Source organism: Schistocerca serialis, chromosome 4, assembly GCF_023864345.2.
Source record: "Schistocerca serialis cubense isolate TAMUIC-IGC-003099 chromosome 4, iqSchSeri2.2, whole genome shotgun sequence".
NCBI lineage: Eukaryota > Metazoa > Arthropoda > Insecta > Orthoptera > Acrididae > Schistocerca > Schistocerca serialis.
Window position 1 is genome coordinate 219288366 of NC_064641.1, and position 17150 is coordinate 219305515.

Here is a 17150-nt window from a genome sequence, read left to right on the forward strand (position 1 = left end):
GACTGTGAAAATTTACAATTTGATCACGTTGGAATGAAGCCTTATCCGTAAAAAGAACATTTGCACTGAAATGAGGATTGGCCCATTGTTGGATGAACCATTCGCAGAAGTGTACCCGTGGAGGCCAATCAGCTGCTGATAGTGCCTGCACACGCTGTACATGGTATGGAAACAACCCGTAGCACTCTCCATACAGTGACGTGGTCAACGTTACCTTGTACAGCAGCAACTTCTCTGACGCTGACATTTGGGTTATCGTCAACTGCACGAAGAATTGCCTCGTCCATTGCAGGTGTCCTCGTCGTTCTAGGTCTTCCCCAGTCGCGAGTCAAAGGCTGGAATGTTCCGTGCTCCCTAAGACGCCGATCAATTGCTTCGAACGTCTTCCTCTCGGGACACCTTCGTTCCGGAAACCTGTCTCCATACAAACGTACTGTGCCACGGCTATTGCCCCGTGCTAATCCATACATCAAATGGGCATCTGCCAACTCCGCATTTATAAACATTGCACTGACTGCAAAACCATGTTCGTGATGAACACTAACCTGTTAATGCTACGTACTGATGTGCTTGATGCTAGTACTGTAGAGCAATGAGTCGCATGTCAACACAAGCACCGAAGTTAACATTACCTTCCTTTAATTGGGCCAACTGGCGGTGAATCGAGGAAGTCCAGTACATACTGATGAAACTAAAATGAGCTCTAACATGGAAATTAAGCGTTTCCGGACGCATGTCCACATAACATCTTTTCTTTATTTGTGTGTGAGGAATGTTTCCTGAAAGTTTGGCCGTACCTTTTTGTAACACCCTGTATAAATGTCAGTAACAGGATTCCTATCCATAAGAGGTAACCTCCTATTCCGAAAAGAACCCGGAAATTTGTGTTTCAGTTTATAAATAAGTTTCATTTGATTTTTCTTAACTTTTGCAATAAATAATATTTTCCGTTAATGTTTTTCTTACACTAACTAGCAATAGTCCAGTACCAAAGTATCCCGCTAGTTATGTAAGAATATATAGAATATTTTTGTGTCTTTTCCTTACAGCGGACGACTCCAGAAGATATTTATTGCAGAAAGTATTTCAGGCATTTCTTTTTGGTACGTTAGGAGCGTCTGTCTGACTTCTGTAGTAGTGTGGGGTGTAAATCGCTTCTTGCAGGAGCCAAAGGTTACTTGTCAGATCAATCCGTTGCGCAACTCGTCAACATAACACCCACACACTGACAACTTTCGTATCTCCCTTCTCATCTTCATTTACAGACCTTTTGTTCGCACCTTCCATACTTCATCGTACCCTTCTTTGGCTAGTACTTGCTTGCCACATAAGCGCTTGTGACATAACTGCAAGAAAACACCGAATGAAATAAGGACATGTTATAAATAATCTTTCATTTGCGATTCGGCTGCTTTTTACTGATTTTTCAAAGTTGTCATGAGACACGGCTTTGAACTTGTGATAAGACGAATCATTAAACAGACTTAACTGTGAAGGAGAGGACGCTCCATTTAAGTCTGTCACTTTTATTTAATAAGCGACGAGGAGAAAAAGCAAGTGCCATAACCTGCTTTCCATTACACTTTGCCCAGTGGAAGTGGAGTCAAAATGAGCGGTCACGTGTCTCGGTTTATCCGTAGATACTCGACCGTTTCGGGGAAAATGACATTTCAAACTTTCGATGAAATTTAGATGCCTTTTTAGCTCGCTAGTCCAAGCTGAAATGGTAACACAGTGGTTAGCATCGCGGCCTCTCACTTTGTGCCCCATGTTTTCGACTACTGTTTTCATGCACGTTATTTTATTTTGATCAGCTGCGCGATCGCTACACATACTCTACACCTCCCGCCACCTTGATCCCCCCAACCCCTGGTTGCTCCTCTCCTCTCCCATCCACGCTCCCTGCCATGCCCTCACTGTTGTGTCTCCCCTACCCTCCATCTCTACACCCTTCACCTCCTTTCCCAAGGTGGCTTCCGTCAACTCCCCCTCCCGGATGATGCCCTCTCTCCCTCCATTTATCCCTCCTATCAACTCTGATCCTCACCTCCCCCTCCTTTCCCCTGTCCTTTCCCCAGGCTCCCTCTTCCATCCTGTTTCTTCCCCACCTACCCTATCTCTGCCTCCCTTCTCTCCCCTGAGTCGTTTCTGCTCTCCCCTGCACTGTGTTTGCCACTCCTCCTCGCGTCTGCCCAGCCCCCCTTTCCTATGTCCCCTCCCTCCATCAGTTCCCCCTTTTTTCCTTTCCTCTCCTCCCCTCTTTTCTCCCTCATAGGTCCGGGTTCCCCCTCCCCCCCCCATCTGCCGCCGTGTCACCTGTATAGTGCTGTTATGAGTGAGTGTTAACAGTTTTATGCGTCCCCTGTCAGTGTTGCGAACAGCCGCCATACTGTCACTAGCTGTGTTTATCTCGTGCGAACAGAAACCAAACTGTCGCCTTGTTTTTTGATTGTACCTGTCTACTTCTTGTGTGTCTGCATCCGCATCGTCACTGCAGTGTTTTTATATTTTAAATTCCACAACTTACGGCCATTTTACAATTTTTTACAATGTCACCGTTTTATCGCCAGTTTTTCTTGTTTATTTATATTCTCATTATGTTTTTTAACTTTTCTGTAGGCTGTAGAGCAGCATATTACGCTGCTGCCAGCCCGCCCCCTCTCCCCCTATGAGGGGGGGATTGAAATCCAGTACAGAAAAAAAAAGATCGCTACATCGCGCCACGGTCTATAGTAGAACATCTTTGCTTTAGGAGGGCATGACTAAGGATGAGATCGGAGGCGCGAGGGCAGTGACAGTGAGACTGGGAAGGTGAAACAGTTCGCTTTGAGTGAGGTGTCCGATTTGGAACCTGGCGGCGAGGCGAGTAGTGTGGCGGCAGTTGTTGGCTACTACAAGTTCGGCAGTTAAGTCACCGGCTCTGAGAGTAGCAGCGATAACAGGAAGAGGCACTCAGTCGGGTCCCTGGATTACGAACCATTCGGCTGCGGCCAGCTGTAAACCTTTGAACATGGGGAGCACGTATCGAGGGAAGGAGCATGTGGCATGCTTCATCTACCGACCGGACCTGGAGTCCAGCGGCAGACCGCCGCTGTCCCCCCAGGGGGTCCACAACTCTTTTGTGGACACGTGCGTAGCGAGCACGGGACCCCGAGCTAATGTGGCCCTCCTTCCTTTCCGGGCTGCATACCTTCCCTTCCCTTTCCGCATCCCTCCCCATCCCCCATCTTCCGCCCGCCCCCCTCACCTCTGGCTCTTTCCTTCCCTTTCTCCCCCTCTGGGAGTATGGTTTGTGCCTACGTCCGGAAACGGACGCTCGAAACTGTTCCAAATTCCCTACTTTCTACACTTACAAGTCCTTGTCCTTCCTCTGTCCTTCTTTTCCTTCCCTCTTCTCCTTGCCCTTTTCTCCGCTGCGGCGTTTGAGACCCCCTCTTCTTTCCTTTCCCTTTCTCTTTTTTCCTCCCTGTGCGTGTCTGAAGGCCGACCTACGCACTTCCATGCGTAGCTGGTGACGGGGTAACGCGTAATTCCCCGCCCCGAGTAGACAGGTAGGACACGTACGTACCCCCTGGTAACGGCCAGGCCCAGGGAGGGGTGATTACCCGAGCTGATACCTTCCGAAAGTGCCGATTGGTCCCTCCGTCCGTTTGTCGGGAGGTGTGACCTGAGGTGTGAACAATCACCTAAGGCGGGTGTGCCCTCGGTGAGGGCCCCCACAAGGGAGGAGCGCGCCATCGGAGACGCCGGTAATCATGGGGGATTCTTCCGCAATGGTTTCCTCACCTTCCACTATGTCTGCTCACAAACGTAAGTTCACTGAGTCTCAACCACAGACGGTTCTTCCATCGTTGCCGCAGTTCCTTGTTGTTTCTCGGTCTGACGAAGGTCACGACTTTTCCACGGTCAACCCTTTCATTATTCAGAAAGGTGTCGACGCAATTGCGGGTCCTGTAAAGTCATGTTCCAGATTACGGAATGGCACCCTGTTGTTAGAAACATACAGTGCCCTCCAGGCTCAAAAATTGCTGCATACTTCTCTGCTCCACACCTTCCCTGTCCGAGTGGAACCGCACCGTACCTTAAATTCCTCGCGTGGAGTCGTTTATACACGCTCCCTCGATGGATTGTCTGACGAAGAAATTCAGCACTACCTGTCTGACCAGGGCGTCACGGCTGTTCATCGGGTTATGAAAAGGGTTGACTCGAACATCATTCCAACCCGCACTGTCTTCTTGACATTTGACAAAGTTCAACTCCCATCAAAAATCAAAGCAGGCTATGAGATAATTTCCGTTCGCCCTTATGTCCCAAACCCTACGCGTTGCTATCGATGTCAGCGGTTCAATCACACCAGCCAGTCCTGTTCCAATCCAGACAAATGTGTTACGTGTGGCAAGGATGCCCATGAGGGTGCTTGTCCACCTCCATCCCCTCGCTGCATCAACTGTATGGGTGACCACGCTGCTTCCTCTCGAGATTGCCCCATTTTTAAGGACGTAAAGCACATCCAGGAAATAAGAGTGAAGGAAAAGGTGTCGACCTTTGCTGCTCGAAAATTATTCGCCAGTCGACAGCCCACCGTGCCTCAGAAAGGAAAATACAGCTCTGTCCTTGCTTCTCCTCGGCCAACAAAGGAGGCGGCCACGCAGACTTGCGACCTCACCTTTAGTACCACGGTCGTCAGATCGGCCAGCGCAAAGATCGCCCGTTCAACCTCACCACTTTCGCCTGCTCACTCAATGGCTCACCCTTCGTCGGGTTCTGCTAAATCTCGAGCCCAAAAGTCAGACGCCAAGTCTTCGAAAAAAGAGCATTCTCGTGAAGAGTTTTTACATACCGCAACTTCCCAACCATCAGTTCCTCCTTCATCTAAACATCATACTTCCAAGAAGGCTACGAAGAAACCCAGTTCCTCTCCTTCTCCGCCAAGGCATGTCCCATCTACAGCACCACCTGGCGGAAATCGCCCTCGGCCGTCTTCTGTGTCGCCGAGGCGCACTGCTGGTGGCCGGTCAACCGGCCGATCGCTGGTGGCAGGAGCTGCTCCTGACCAACCTATGGATCAGGATCTTCTGCCTTCGACTGAATGCCATTCCATGCTGTCGGTCGCAAGCTCTGAGCAGTCGTTGAGTTGACAGCACCCTTGGTCACGTTCCTCCATTTCCTGTTCACCCTATGTCCATTATCCACTGGAATATCCGCGGCATTCGAACCAATCGGGATGAATTGTCGATCCTCTTACGATCCTACTCGCCGGTCATCTTCTGTCTTCAGGAAACAAAGCTGCGTCCCCATGACCGCTTTGTTCTCCCTCATTTTCAGTCCATCCGATATGACCTCCCCTCTGTTGAAGGCACTCCAGCCCATGGAGGACTCATGATTCTGCTCCATGATACTCTCCATTATCACCCACTCCCCTTAAACAGTTCCTTCCAAGCTGTCGCCGTCTGTCTTTCCCTTTCTGGATACACGTTCTCTCTTTGTACGGTATACATTCCATCGTCCACACCAATGGCACGAGCTGATCTCCTTCATCTTCTTGATCAGCTTCCACCCCCCTATTTGCTGGTTGGGGACTTCAATGCCCACCACCCGCTTTGGGGATCTCCGCATCCTTGTCCACGTGGCTCACTATTGCTAGACGTCTTCCACCAAGCAGATCTAGTCTGCCTCAACACTGGGGTCCCCACATTTTTGTCTGCCTCCATGACAAATTTATCTCATTTGGACCTTACGGTCGGTACTGTTCCGCTAGCTCGGCGCTTCGAATGGTTCGCCCTTGATGATACACACTCGAGTGACCACTTTCCATGTGTTCTTAGACTGCAGCCTCGACTGCCATATATGCGCTCGCGACGCTGGAAGTTTGCCCAAGTCGATTGGACACTTTTTTCGTCTCTAGCGACATTCGATGACCGTCACTTTCCCAGCGTCGACGATGAGGTCACACATGTTACCGACGTTATTCTCACAGCTTCGGAACGTTCAATACCACGCACCTCCGAATTGCCCCGGCGCCCCCCAGTTCCTTGGTGGAACGAGGCATGCCGTGACGCAATACGTGAGCGGCGACGTGCTCTTCGCATTTTCCGTCACCATCCAACTTTGGCCAACTGTATCCGATATAAGCAGCTCCGTGCGCGATGCCATCGCGTCATCCGCGATAGCAAGAAGGAAAGCTGGAAATTCTTTATTAGCTCATTTAACACCTTCACTCCCTCGTCGGAAGTTTGGAGTCGGCTTCGACGGTTCTCAGCCGCGCCTAGTTTCTCCCGAGTCTCTGGGCTCACTGTCGCGCATGATACCTTAGTGGACCCCGTCGCAATTTCTAACTCATTGGGTCAGCACTTTGCTGAGATTTCGAGTTCTTCAAATTACCCGCCAGCGTTTCTCCCGAAGAAACGTGCAGCGGAAGTGCGACATCTTGCTTTCACCTCTCAAAATCACGAAAGCTACAATACTGTTTTCTCCATGCGGGAACTCCAACATGCCCTCTCTTCTTCTCGCTCCTCCGCCCCAGGACCGGATGGTATCCATGTCCAAATGTTGCTGCATTTATCAACCCATAGTCTGCGTTACCTCCTTCGCCTTTATAATCGAATTTGGACCGACAGTACCTTTCCCAGGCGATGGCGGGAAGCTATTGTCGTTCCCGTTCCGAAACTTGGAAAGGACAAACATCTCCCCTCTAGTTATCGCCCCATTTCTCTCACGAGTAGTGTCTGTAAGGTTTTGGAGCGTATGGTGAATTACCGTTTAGCTTGGTGGCTGGAATCCCGCAGTCTTTTAACACCAGCCCAATGCGGATTCCGAAAGCATCGTTCTGCTGTTGACCATCTTGTTGCTCTCTCCACTTATATCATGAACAATTTTCTCCGGAAACGCCAAACGGTAGCAATATTTTTTGATCTGGAGAGAGCATACGATACCTGTTGGAGGACAGGCATCCTCCGCACACTGTTCTCTTGGGGCTTTCGGGGCCGGCTGCCCCTTTTTCTTCGCGAATTTATGGCAGAGCGCACATTTAGGGTGCGGGTGAACACTACTCTCTCCCGTACTTTCTCCCAAGAAAACGGGTACCCCAGGGCTCCGTGCTGAGTGTTGTACTGTTTGCCATCGCCATTAATCCAATTATGGATTGTCTCCTTCCTGATGTCTCGGGCTCCCTCTTTGTGGACGATTTTGCGATCTACTACAGCACTCAACGGACCAGCCTTCTTGAACGACGTCTTCAAGGATGTCTCGATCGCCTCCACTCGTGGAGCATCGAAACCGGCTTCCGTTTCTCACCCAGTAAGACCGTTTGTGTTAATTTTTGGCGACGTAAGGAGTTTCTTCCACCCTCCTTACATCTAGGTCCTGTCAACCTTCCGTTTTCCGACGTCGCTAAATTCTTGGGTCTTATGATGTTTGACAGAAAACTGTGCTGGTCCTCCCACGTTTCCTATCTTTCGGCTCGCTGTCTGCGTTCCCTTAACACCCTCCGTGTCCTGAATGGTACCTCCTGGGGAGCGGACCGAGTGGTCCTTCTCCGCCTCTATCGCGCCTTAGTGCGCTCGAAATTGGATTATGGAAGCATAGTCTACTCCTCTGCTCGGCCGTCTATTCTTCGGCGTCTCGACTCTATCCACCACCGTGGATTACGTTTAGTGTCTGGAGCTTTTTACACCAGCCCTGTGGAAAGCCTTTATGCTGAGACTGCTGAACCTCCGCTGTCCAATCGGCGGGCAGTCCTTCTGAGTCGTTATGCTAGCCATCTGTCTTCCATGCCTGCTAATCCAGCCCATGACCTTTTTTTCGACGCCTCCTTTGATGTAGGGTATGCAGGCCGCTCCTCCTCCCTACTACCCCCGGGAGTCCGCTTCCGTCAACTGCTCCATTCTCTTTCCTTCCGCTTTCCTAAAACCTTCTTGACAACTTGGGGTACAGCACCGCCTTGGCTCCGTCCCCGGATCGACTTGCTCCGAGACCTATGTTGATTTCCCAAGGATGGTACCCCTACACTTGTTTACCGTCGGGCATTTGCTGCTCTATGTGCACAAATGACGGACGCCACATTTATTTACACCGACAGCTCGAAATCATCGTTAGGTGTAGGGAGTTCCTATATTGTTGGCGACACCCCAAATCACTTTCGGCTTCCCGACCAGTGTTCGGTTTATACTGCGGAGCTTTACGCTGTTCTCCAGGCTGTCCACTACATCCGCCGCCATCGGCGGATACAGTACGTAATCTGCTCAGATTCTCTCAGCTCTCTCCTAAGTCTCCAAGCTCGTTACCCTGTGCACCCTCTGGTCCACCGGATTCAGGACTGTCTGCGCTTGCTCCACCTGGGGGGCGTCTCGGTGGCGTTCCTCTGGCTCCCGGGACACGCTGGTATCTGTGGGAATGAGGCGGCCGATATAGCGGCCAAGGCTGCAGTCTCTCTTCCTCGGCCAGCTATTCAGTCGCTTCCCATTACCGATCTACGGATCGGTTTATGTCGCCAAGTTGCTCATTTATGGCATGCGCATTGGTCAACACTTCCCCATAATAAATTGCGGGAAGTGAAAGCCCTTCCTTGCGCTTGGACCTCTTTCTCCCGAACGCGTCGTCGGGAGGAGGTAATTTTAGCTAGACTCCGGATAGGGCACTGTCTTTTTAGCCATCGACATCTTTTAAGCGGTGATCCTCCCCCACTCTGTCCCCACTGCTCTCAGCTGTGGACAGTCAGACACCTTTTAATTGAATGCCCCTATTTTAATCCGTTACGCTCCCGTCTACAGCTATCGCCTGATCTATCGTCGATTTTAGCAGATGACACGCGCTCAGCCGACCGCGTTCTCCAGTTTATTAGTGACAGTGAAATGACGTCAGTCATTTGAAGTTTTTTTTTTTTTTTTTTTGGGGACAACCAACCCCTTTCTATAGTGGATTTTTAAGCATTCCTTCTGCCTTTAGTTTCTCAAATTTTATGACCTTGTTCCCATTGCTGCTGTTTTTAAATTTCGTTTTTTTCCTGTTTCCTACGTCACGGGCTGGGCGCTAATGACCATAGAAGTTTTGCGCCCTAAAACCACAAAAAAAAAAAAGACCGCCGCTGTGTTGCAGTTGATTGTCGGCACGCTGTCCTTGCTGGATATTTGACGGATATGTGTGGTGTATTTCCGATTTCGTTTATCGGATGCTAGTGAGCCGAGTGTCGACAGTAACCTTAGCTATAACTGCCATTTCCTTTACCAATCCTGAGACTGTTCGGTAGTTTTCTGGTTGATTGTGAGAGTTTCACGTCCGGTTCCATACCAGGCTTCTGGTTATTGATCGCGCTTCTGTCTCTAGGCAGGAAAGTAGTCTGTGCACTCCTATAAAACTACTGAATTTGTTTCTTTATTTAATGCTCTCATCTGAGTGTTATCTACTGTAAGGCGTAGGATTTGCGGCAGCGCGTATTTGTATATTAAGTGGGTTCAATTTATGTACCATGTCCTGCATGTACTATTACTGGAACGTAAAGTTTCATCTATTGTCTTATTGGGCATTTGTACTACCAAGGTTGACTGTGTTTTTTTGTTTGTAAGGATGGGGGCCAGTTAGTTATCAAGCCTCTATCAGTGAAGACTTTATTTTGCGTTTGTTACGACTGTCTTAGACGTCGCCGTAATGTTATTCGAAAGGTTATGTTCTGTCTGCTGTCGGTCTGGGGTTCGTTAGCCAACCGAACGCTTTAGCTTGGGGTTTAGTGCTCCCCTCCGCGTGGCGGTTACTTGTTTATTCCTCGCCCACTTGGCGCGAATTTGGTACAATTTTTGGTTGACAATCAAACTTCCTGGTCGGTAACTGTATTTAGGTTTTGGCCGCATTACAAGTTTCGTTAATCTGACACCATTAACTCATTAAAAATTATTGAGTTTTTTTTTTTTGTAGCTGTGATCTTGTCTGTTGTGCGGCGGCGTTCGGTCTATAGTAGAGGCCTGGCCCGATTCTTGTACTAGACTCTATATTTCTCTTCTAATTACGTACCATTTGTGTTTCTTTTGGTCGTCCGCGCTGGACCGAACGGCCAGATGGGTGCATGTGGTCGTGCACCACTTAATGTTTCCGAGCCCACTACACCTTGCCAAGAAGGGGCTGTATAGCCGTCGATGTATTTATTTGTATCTTAATCACACCACGCGTACTGCAGCTCTCCTTTTAAATTTTTGTTATTTCTAGCTCATGTAAATTGTCGGAATGCTAACTGGCTAATTTGCCAATTAAGTAATTACTACAGATATTTACTTAAATGCGTTTGTGGTATGTACTGTATACTCCTTGTATGCACTGTTGGTCATTAAACTGGCCAATCACTGGGAGACTGAAGATCTGTTAATCTCGTGAAGGCTCTCACTGACTGTTTGTACCGTACAGGACGTAATACTTATCATCATTTTTGTCTGATTAGTTCTCTTACGTGCCTTGCGCACTTCCGCTATCCGGCGGTACACTAATTTTCTCATATGGTGGTTATTTGCGGAGTATACTTCTATTTTGGATTATAAATCTTAAAGTTTCTTTCGAGAAGGAATTTTTAGATCTTTTGTTGTACTACAGCAATTTTTTATTATTGTATTTAACCTGTTTGTTATTAATCAATATGGTACAGTTTATATGACAGTAAATTATTCTGTTTCTTAGTAGTCAGTGCAACGGGAGGTACTTTTCCAAAAGCTGTTCAATAAATCTAACTTAGTGTGTTCTGATAAAATAAAGTGAAAACTCACAAAGTGGATGATGATCAATCTCCCTTTGGCCCCGTCCCTACCACAGACAGCCTGACGCAGGTAAAGCGTACCATATTTGTTTATTTTTTTCATTTATGTACCCATACCTGTAGAAGGTTATTAAACGAATTTTTTTATCAAGTTACGGAATAAAAGAGCGTTATACTAATTGTAAAATTACTAGTGGGTTTCACAATATGTGTCATACGTTTACTATATAATATACACTCCTGGAAATGGAAAAAAGAACACATTGACACCGGTGTGTCAGACCCACCATACTTGCTCCGGACACTGCGAGAGGGCTGTACAAGCAATGATCACACGCACGGCACAGCGGACACACCAGGAACCGCGGTGTTGGCCGTCGAATGGCGCTAGCTGCGCAGCATTTGTGCACCGCCGCCGTCAGTGTCAGCCAGTTTGCCGTGGCATACGCAGCTCCATCGCAGTCTTTAACACTGGTAGCATGCCGCGACAGCGTGGACGTGAACCGTATGTGCAGTTGACGGACTTTGAGCGAGGGCGTATAGTGGGCATGCGGGAGGCCGGGTGGACGTACCGCCGAATTGCTCAACGTGTGGGGCGTGAGGTCTCCACAGTACATCGATGTTGTCGCCAGTAGTCGGCGGAAGGTGCACGTGCCCGTCGACCTGGGACCGGACCGCAGCGACGCACGGATGCACGCCAAGACCGTAGGATCCTACGCAGTGCCGTAGGGGACCGCACCGCCACTTCCCAGCAAATTAGGGACACTGTTGCTCCTGGGGTATCGGCGAGGACCATTCGCAACCGTCGCCCCTGCGGGTCCGGGGTTAGAATAGGCCCGCGGTATTCCTGCCTGTCGTAAGAGGCGACTAAAAGGAGTCTCAAACGTTTTGGCCTTGATGTGATGGTCCCCATTAGGGTTTGACCTCCATTTTTCCAAATTCCACAGAAGTACGAGCCTTTTGGGGAAGGACACCTTACATGGTGTACCACTGGTCCTAAGTGCACTAAGACCTTGGCACTCAGCATTGCACTGGCGTTGTAACCATACCCACTATTCCTCAAATTGGGCCTCAACGCGTGATGGGTTGTCCAAGTTACGCCCATAGTGCGTCTCCATCTGCACCAGCGATCATGATGGACTTTCCATGGCACCAGAAATCCAGCACGGTAGCCAGCCCGTTGTGGTGGGGTCATCATGTACCCTCTAGGTTGTAGCCCCCTGACATCACAGGGATCGTACTGCTGATACCTGAGCTGCACCCTCCCCACGTAGGCCAAGGAGTAGATGCCCGTCTCCTTGGGGCATCAGGACTCCCGGCAATGGTCACCCTGCCAGGTGGCCCTTGCTGCGGCTGGGTGGCGCCCATGGGGAGAGCCCCTGGTCGGAGTGGGTGGTATCGGGGCGGACGTTTCGCAGATGAAACGTCAACATGTATCAGGTCGCTCTGCGGCCGAGTCTTTCAAAAGAAAAGGTACCGTTTCTAGTTCTGGTTCTCCTGCCCTTTCCCCCTTGGCCACTCCATGGGAGGAGGGACAGGCCCGCCGGCTTGGGGCGAAGTGCTTCCCCCGCTATTTGGTCTGTTCTCGAACCGATGGGGGGACGTTCGCCACCTCCAAGCCCATGTTCTTCGTTCAGCACATTGAGGACGTCTTCGGGGAAATCGAGGCACTCAGCAATATGCGTTCAGGGTCCGTTCTTCTCAAGACCACCTCCGCCACACAGTCGGCGGCGCTCCAGGCGTGTGACCGCCTAGGGGACATCCCAGTATCCATTGTCCCACATCTGGCACTAAATAGGACGCAGGGGGTTATATTTCATCGTGACCTCCTGCTACAATCTGATGAGGAGCTCAGGGCCAACCTGGAGCGCCGAGGCGTGCATTTCGTCCGGCGAGTCCAGCGCGGCCCCAAAGACCATCGCATCGATACCGGGGACTTTATCCTTGCCTTCGAGGGGGACGTTCTCCCGGAGAAGGTAAAGGTGATGTGCTACCGGTGCGACGTGCGACCTTGCGTCCCGCCTCCTATGCGCCGTTTTAGGTGTTTGCGCTTTGGGCACATGTCGTCACGGTGTGAGGCTGAACCCCTTTGTGGCGATTGTGGACGTCCTCTTCGTGAGGAACATACATGCACCCCACCACCTCGGTGCGTTAATTGTCCTGGCGTCCACTCGCCTAGATCCTCAGACTGCCCCGCCTATCAGAAGGAGAAGAAGATACAAGAAATCAAAACTTTGGATCGGCTCTCTTATTCTGAGGCCCGGAAGAAGTACGACCGCCTCCATCCCGTGTCATTGACCACTTCGTTCACCTCAGTTGTGTCCACTCCTTCCGCGGTATCCTCACCCCTATCCTGTCCCCCTTCCACCTCCCATCAGGGGGCTCTGCCTCCGCCTCCCAAATCCCTCCCTTCCAAATCCTCCTCCCCCGTGGCCCCCATCCCCTCTGCCCCAGGGGCCACCCTTCCTCCTCCTCCTCCTCCTCCTCCTCCTCCCCCCACGCCACCTGAGAAGCGATCCTCTTCTCAGGCGTCCATCGGGGCAACGTTCCGGACCCCAGCTTCCGAGGTCTGGCGTTCCAAAACGGACCCCGCGCGTGAGGACCTTCTTCGGGTCCAGCCCACCATCCCTGTGCCTCCTCGGCCTTCAAAGAAGGCCTCCAAGAAGAAGTCTCTATCCCCCTCTCCACCCCGGAGCGTTTCGTCTGACGCTCCATCCGTGAGTCGCTGCTCCCGGACGTCCTCAGTTTCGCCGGGACGCTCTGCTGCCAGGCGCTCCGCTGGCCTTTCGTCGGCAAATGATGCGGCCCCTCCTACACAACCAGGGACAGCGGCTGCGGCTGGCGACGAGTCGATGGAACCGGATCCACCTCCCGTCGGTTGTAGCGTTGTTCCCTCGCAACCTGGCCCTCCGCGGCCGTCGAGGTGACCAGCTCTTCCCCCGTCTCGTTCCCCCAATCTTTTGACTAGCGATGGCGTTGTTTCATTGGAACATAAGAGGCATTCGATCTAATCGGGAGGAATTACAACTGCTCCTCCGCCTGCACTGTCTGCTCGTCCTTGGTCTCCAGGAAACCAAGTTGCGCCCGACTGACTGTATTGCCTTTACCCACTATACCTCGGAGCAGTATGACCTCACCCCTGTGGACGGTATCCCAGCTCATGGTGGGATCATGTTGCTCGTTTGGGACGATGTTTATTACCATCCCATCCCATTGACCACCCCACTCCAAGCAATAGCTGTCCGCATTACTCTTTCTGCTTTTACTTTTTCAGTTTATACCATCTACACTCCACCGTCATCTGCTGTTAGTCGGGCTGACGTGATGCACCTGATCGTTCAGCTTCCCCCGCCGTTCTTATTGTTTGGCGACTTCAATGCCCATCATCCCCTTTGGGGCTCTCCTGCATCCTGTCCAAGAGGCTCACTCTTGGCGGATGTCATCAACTATCTCAATCTTGTCTGCCTCAATACCGGCGCCCCGACTTTCCTCTCGGACTCTACTCACACCTACTCCCACTTGGACCTCTCGATCTGTTCTACCACTCTTGCCCGTCGGTTCGAATGGTATGTCCTTTCGGACACCTATTCGAGCGACCACTTCCCCTGTGTCGTTCGTCTCCTGCACCACACCCCATTCCCACGTCCTTCGAGCTGGAACATACTGAAAGCTGACTGGGGACTTTACTCCTCCCTGGCGACCTTTCCGGACCACGATTTTCCCAGTTGTGACAGTCAGGTCAAATACCTCACGGCTGTTATAATCAATGCTGCCGAACGTTCCATTCCTCGTACTACTTATTCTTCACGTCGCGTTTCCGTCCCCTGGTGGAACGAGGCTTGTAGGGACGCTATCCGTGCTCGACGACGTGCTTTACGCACCTTTCGCCGCCATCCTACGTTGGCGAATTGTATTGAATACAAACGACTCCGAGCGCAATGCCGTAGAGTCATCAAAGACAGCAAAAAAGATTGTTGGGCCTCTTTCACCAGCTCCTTTAACAGTTTTACTCCCTCTTCCGTCGTTTGGGGTAGCCTGCGCCGGCTGTCGGGCATTAAGGCCCACTCCTCAGTACCTGGCCTCAGGTAATGAGGTCTTTGTTGATCCTGTGGCTGTCTCCAACGTCTTTGGCCGCTTTTTCGCGGAGGTTTCAAGCTCCGCCCATTACCATCCTGCCTTCCTGCCCAGGAAAGAGGCAGAAGAAGCTCGGCGACCTTCCTTCCACTCGCTGAATCTGGAAACTTATAATGCCCCCTTTACTATGCGGGAACTCGAACGTGCGCTTGCACTGTCCCGGTCCTCTGCTCTGGGGCCAGATGCCATTCACGTTCAGATGCTGGCACACCTTTCTCCGGCGGGCAAAAGCTTCCTTCTTCGTACCTACAACCGCATCTGGACCGAAGGTCACGTCCCCATGCGTTGGCGTGATGCCGTTGTTGTTCCTATACCCAAACCCGGGAAGGATAGACATCTTCCTTCTAGTTACCGCCCCATTTCTCTTACAAGCTGTGTCTGTAAGGTGATGGAGCGCATGGTTAATGCTCGGTTAGTCTGGATTCTTGAATCTCGACGACTACTTACTAATGTCCAATGCTCCGCTGTTGACCACCTTGTGACCTTGTCGACATTCATCATGAACAACTTTTTGCGAAGGCGCCAAACGGTAGCCGTGTTCTTCGACTTGGAGAAGGCTTATGATACCTGTTGGAGAGGAGGTATCTTCCGCACTATGCACAGGTGGGGCCTACGCGGTCGCCTGCCCTTTTTTATTGATTCCTTTTTAACGGATCGAAAGTTTTGGGTACGTGTGGGTTCCGTATTGTCCGACGTCTTCCTCCAGGAGAACGGAGTGCCTCAGGGCTCCGTCTTGAGCGTAGCCCTTTTTGCCATCGCGATCAATCCAATTATGGATTGCATTCCACCTAATGTCTCGGGCTCTCTCTTCGTCGATGACTTCACGATCTACTGCAGTGCCCAGAGAACATGCCTCCTGGAGCGCTGCCTTCAGCGTTGTCTAGACAGCCTCTGCTCATGGAGCGTGGCGAATGGCTTCCGGTTCTCTGAAGAGAAGACGGTTTGTATCAACTTTTGGCGATATAAAGCGTTCCTTCCGCCATCCTTACATCTCGGTCCCGTTGTTCTCCCTTTCGTGGACACAACTAAGTTTCTAGGGCTCACGTTGGACAGGAAACTGTGTTGGTCTCCACATGTCTCTTATTTGGCGGCCCGTTGTACACATTCCCTTAATATCCTCAGAGTTCTTAGCGGTTCATCTTGGGGAGCAGATTGCACTGTCCTGCTTCGCTTGTATCGGTCCATAGTCCGATCGAAGCTGGATTATGGGAGCTTCGTCTACTCGTCCGCTCGGCCATCCCTCTTACGCCGGCTCAACTCCATCCACCATCAGGGGATACGTCTTGCGACCGGAGCCTTCTACACTAGTCCTGTCGAGAGTCTTTATGCTGAAGCTGCCGAGTTACCATTCACCTACCGGCGCGACGTACTGCTGTGTCGGTATGCCTGCCGGCTGTTGTCTATGTTCGACCACCCCTCTTAAGAGTCCTTCTTCGCCGATTCTCTCGACCGTCAGTACGGGTTGTATGTGTCTGCCCTGCTGCCCCCCGGAGTCCGCTTCCATCGCCTGCTTCGACAATTGGATTTTGCCCTCCCTACCACCTTCAGAGAGGGTGAGAGCCCGACACCACCTTGGCTCCAGGCTCCGGTCCCTATTTATCTCGACCTCAGCTCACTCCCGAAGGAGGGTACTCCGGCTGCAGTGTATTGCTCATGGTTTGTCGAACTTCGTGCTCGACTTGCCGGTCACAACTTTATTTACACCGATGGCTCCAAAACTGACGACGGTGTCGGCTGTGCCTTTGTCGTGGGGGCCGCCACCTTTAAATACCGGCTCCTCGACCAATGTTCCAGCTTTACGGCCGAGCTTTTTGCTCTCCATCAGGCCGTTCATTATGCCCGCCGCCACCGCCATTCATCGTATGTACTCTGCTCTGACTCACTCAGTGCTCTTCAGAGCCTTGTAACTCCCTATCCGGTCCATCCCTTGATTCAACGGATACAGCAGTCCCTCCATTCTTTCGCTGATAATGGTGGTTCTGTCAGCTTTCTGTGGGTTCCCGGACATGTAGGTGTGCCTGGGAATGAGGCTGCGGATGCTGCAGCCAAGGCTGCAGTCCTCCTGCCTCGGCCAGCCTCTCATTGTGTCCCGTCGTCTGACGATCGTGGGGGTGTTTGTAAGAGGCTTGTGTCGTTGTGGTGGGATGCTTGGTCATCCCTCCAAGGAAACAAGCTCCGGGCAGTTAAACCGCTCCCAACTGCTTGGACAATATCCTCCCGATCATCTCGGCGCGAGGAGGTCCTTCTGACCAGGTTGCGGATTGGGCATTGCCGGTTTAGCCAC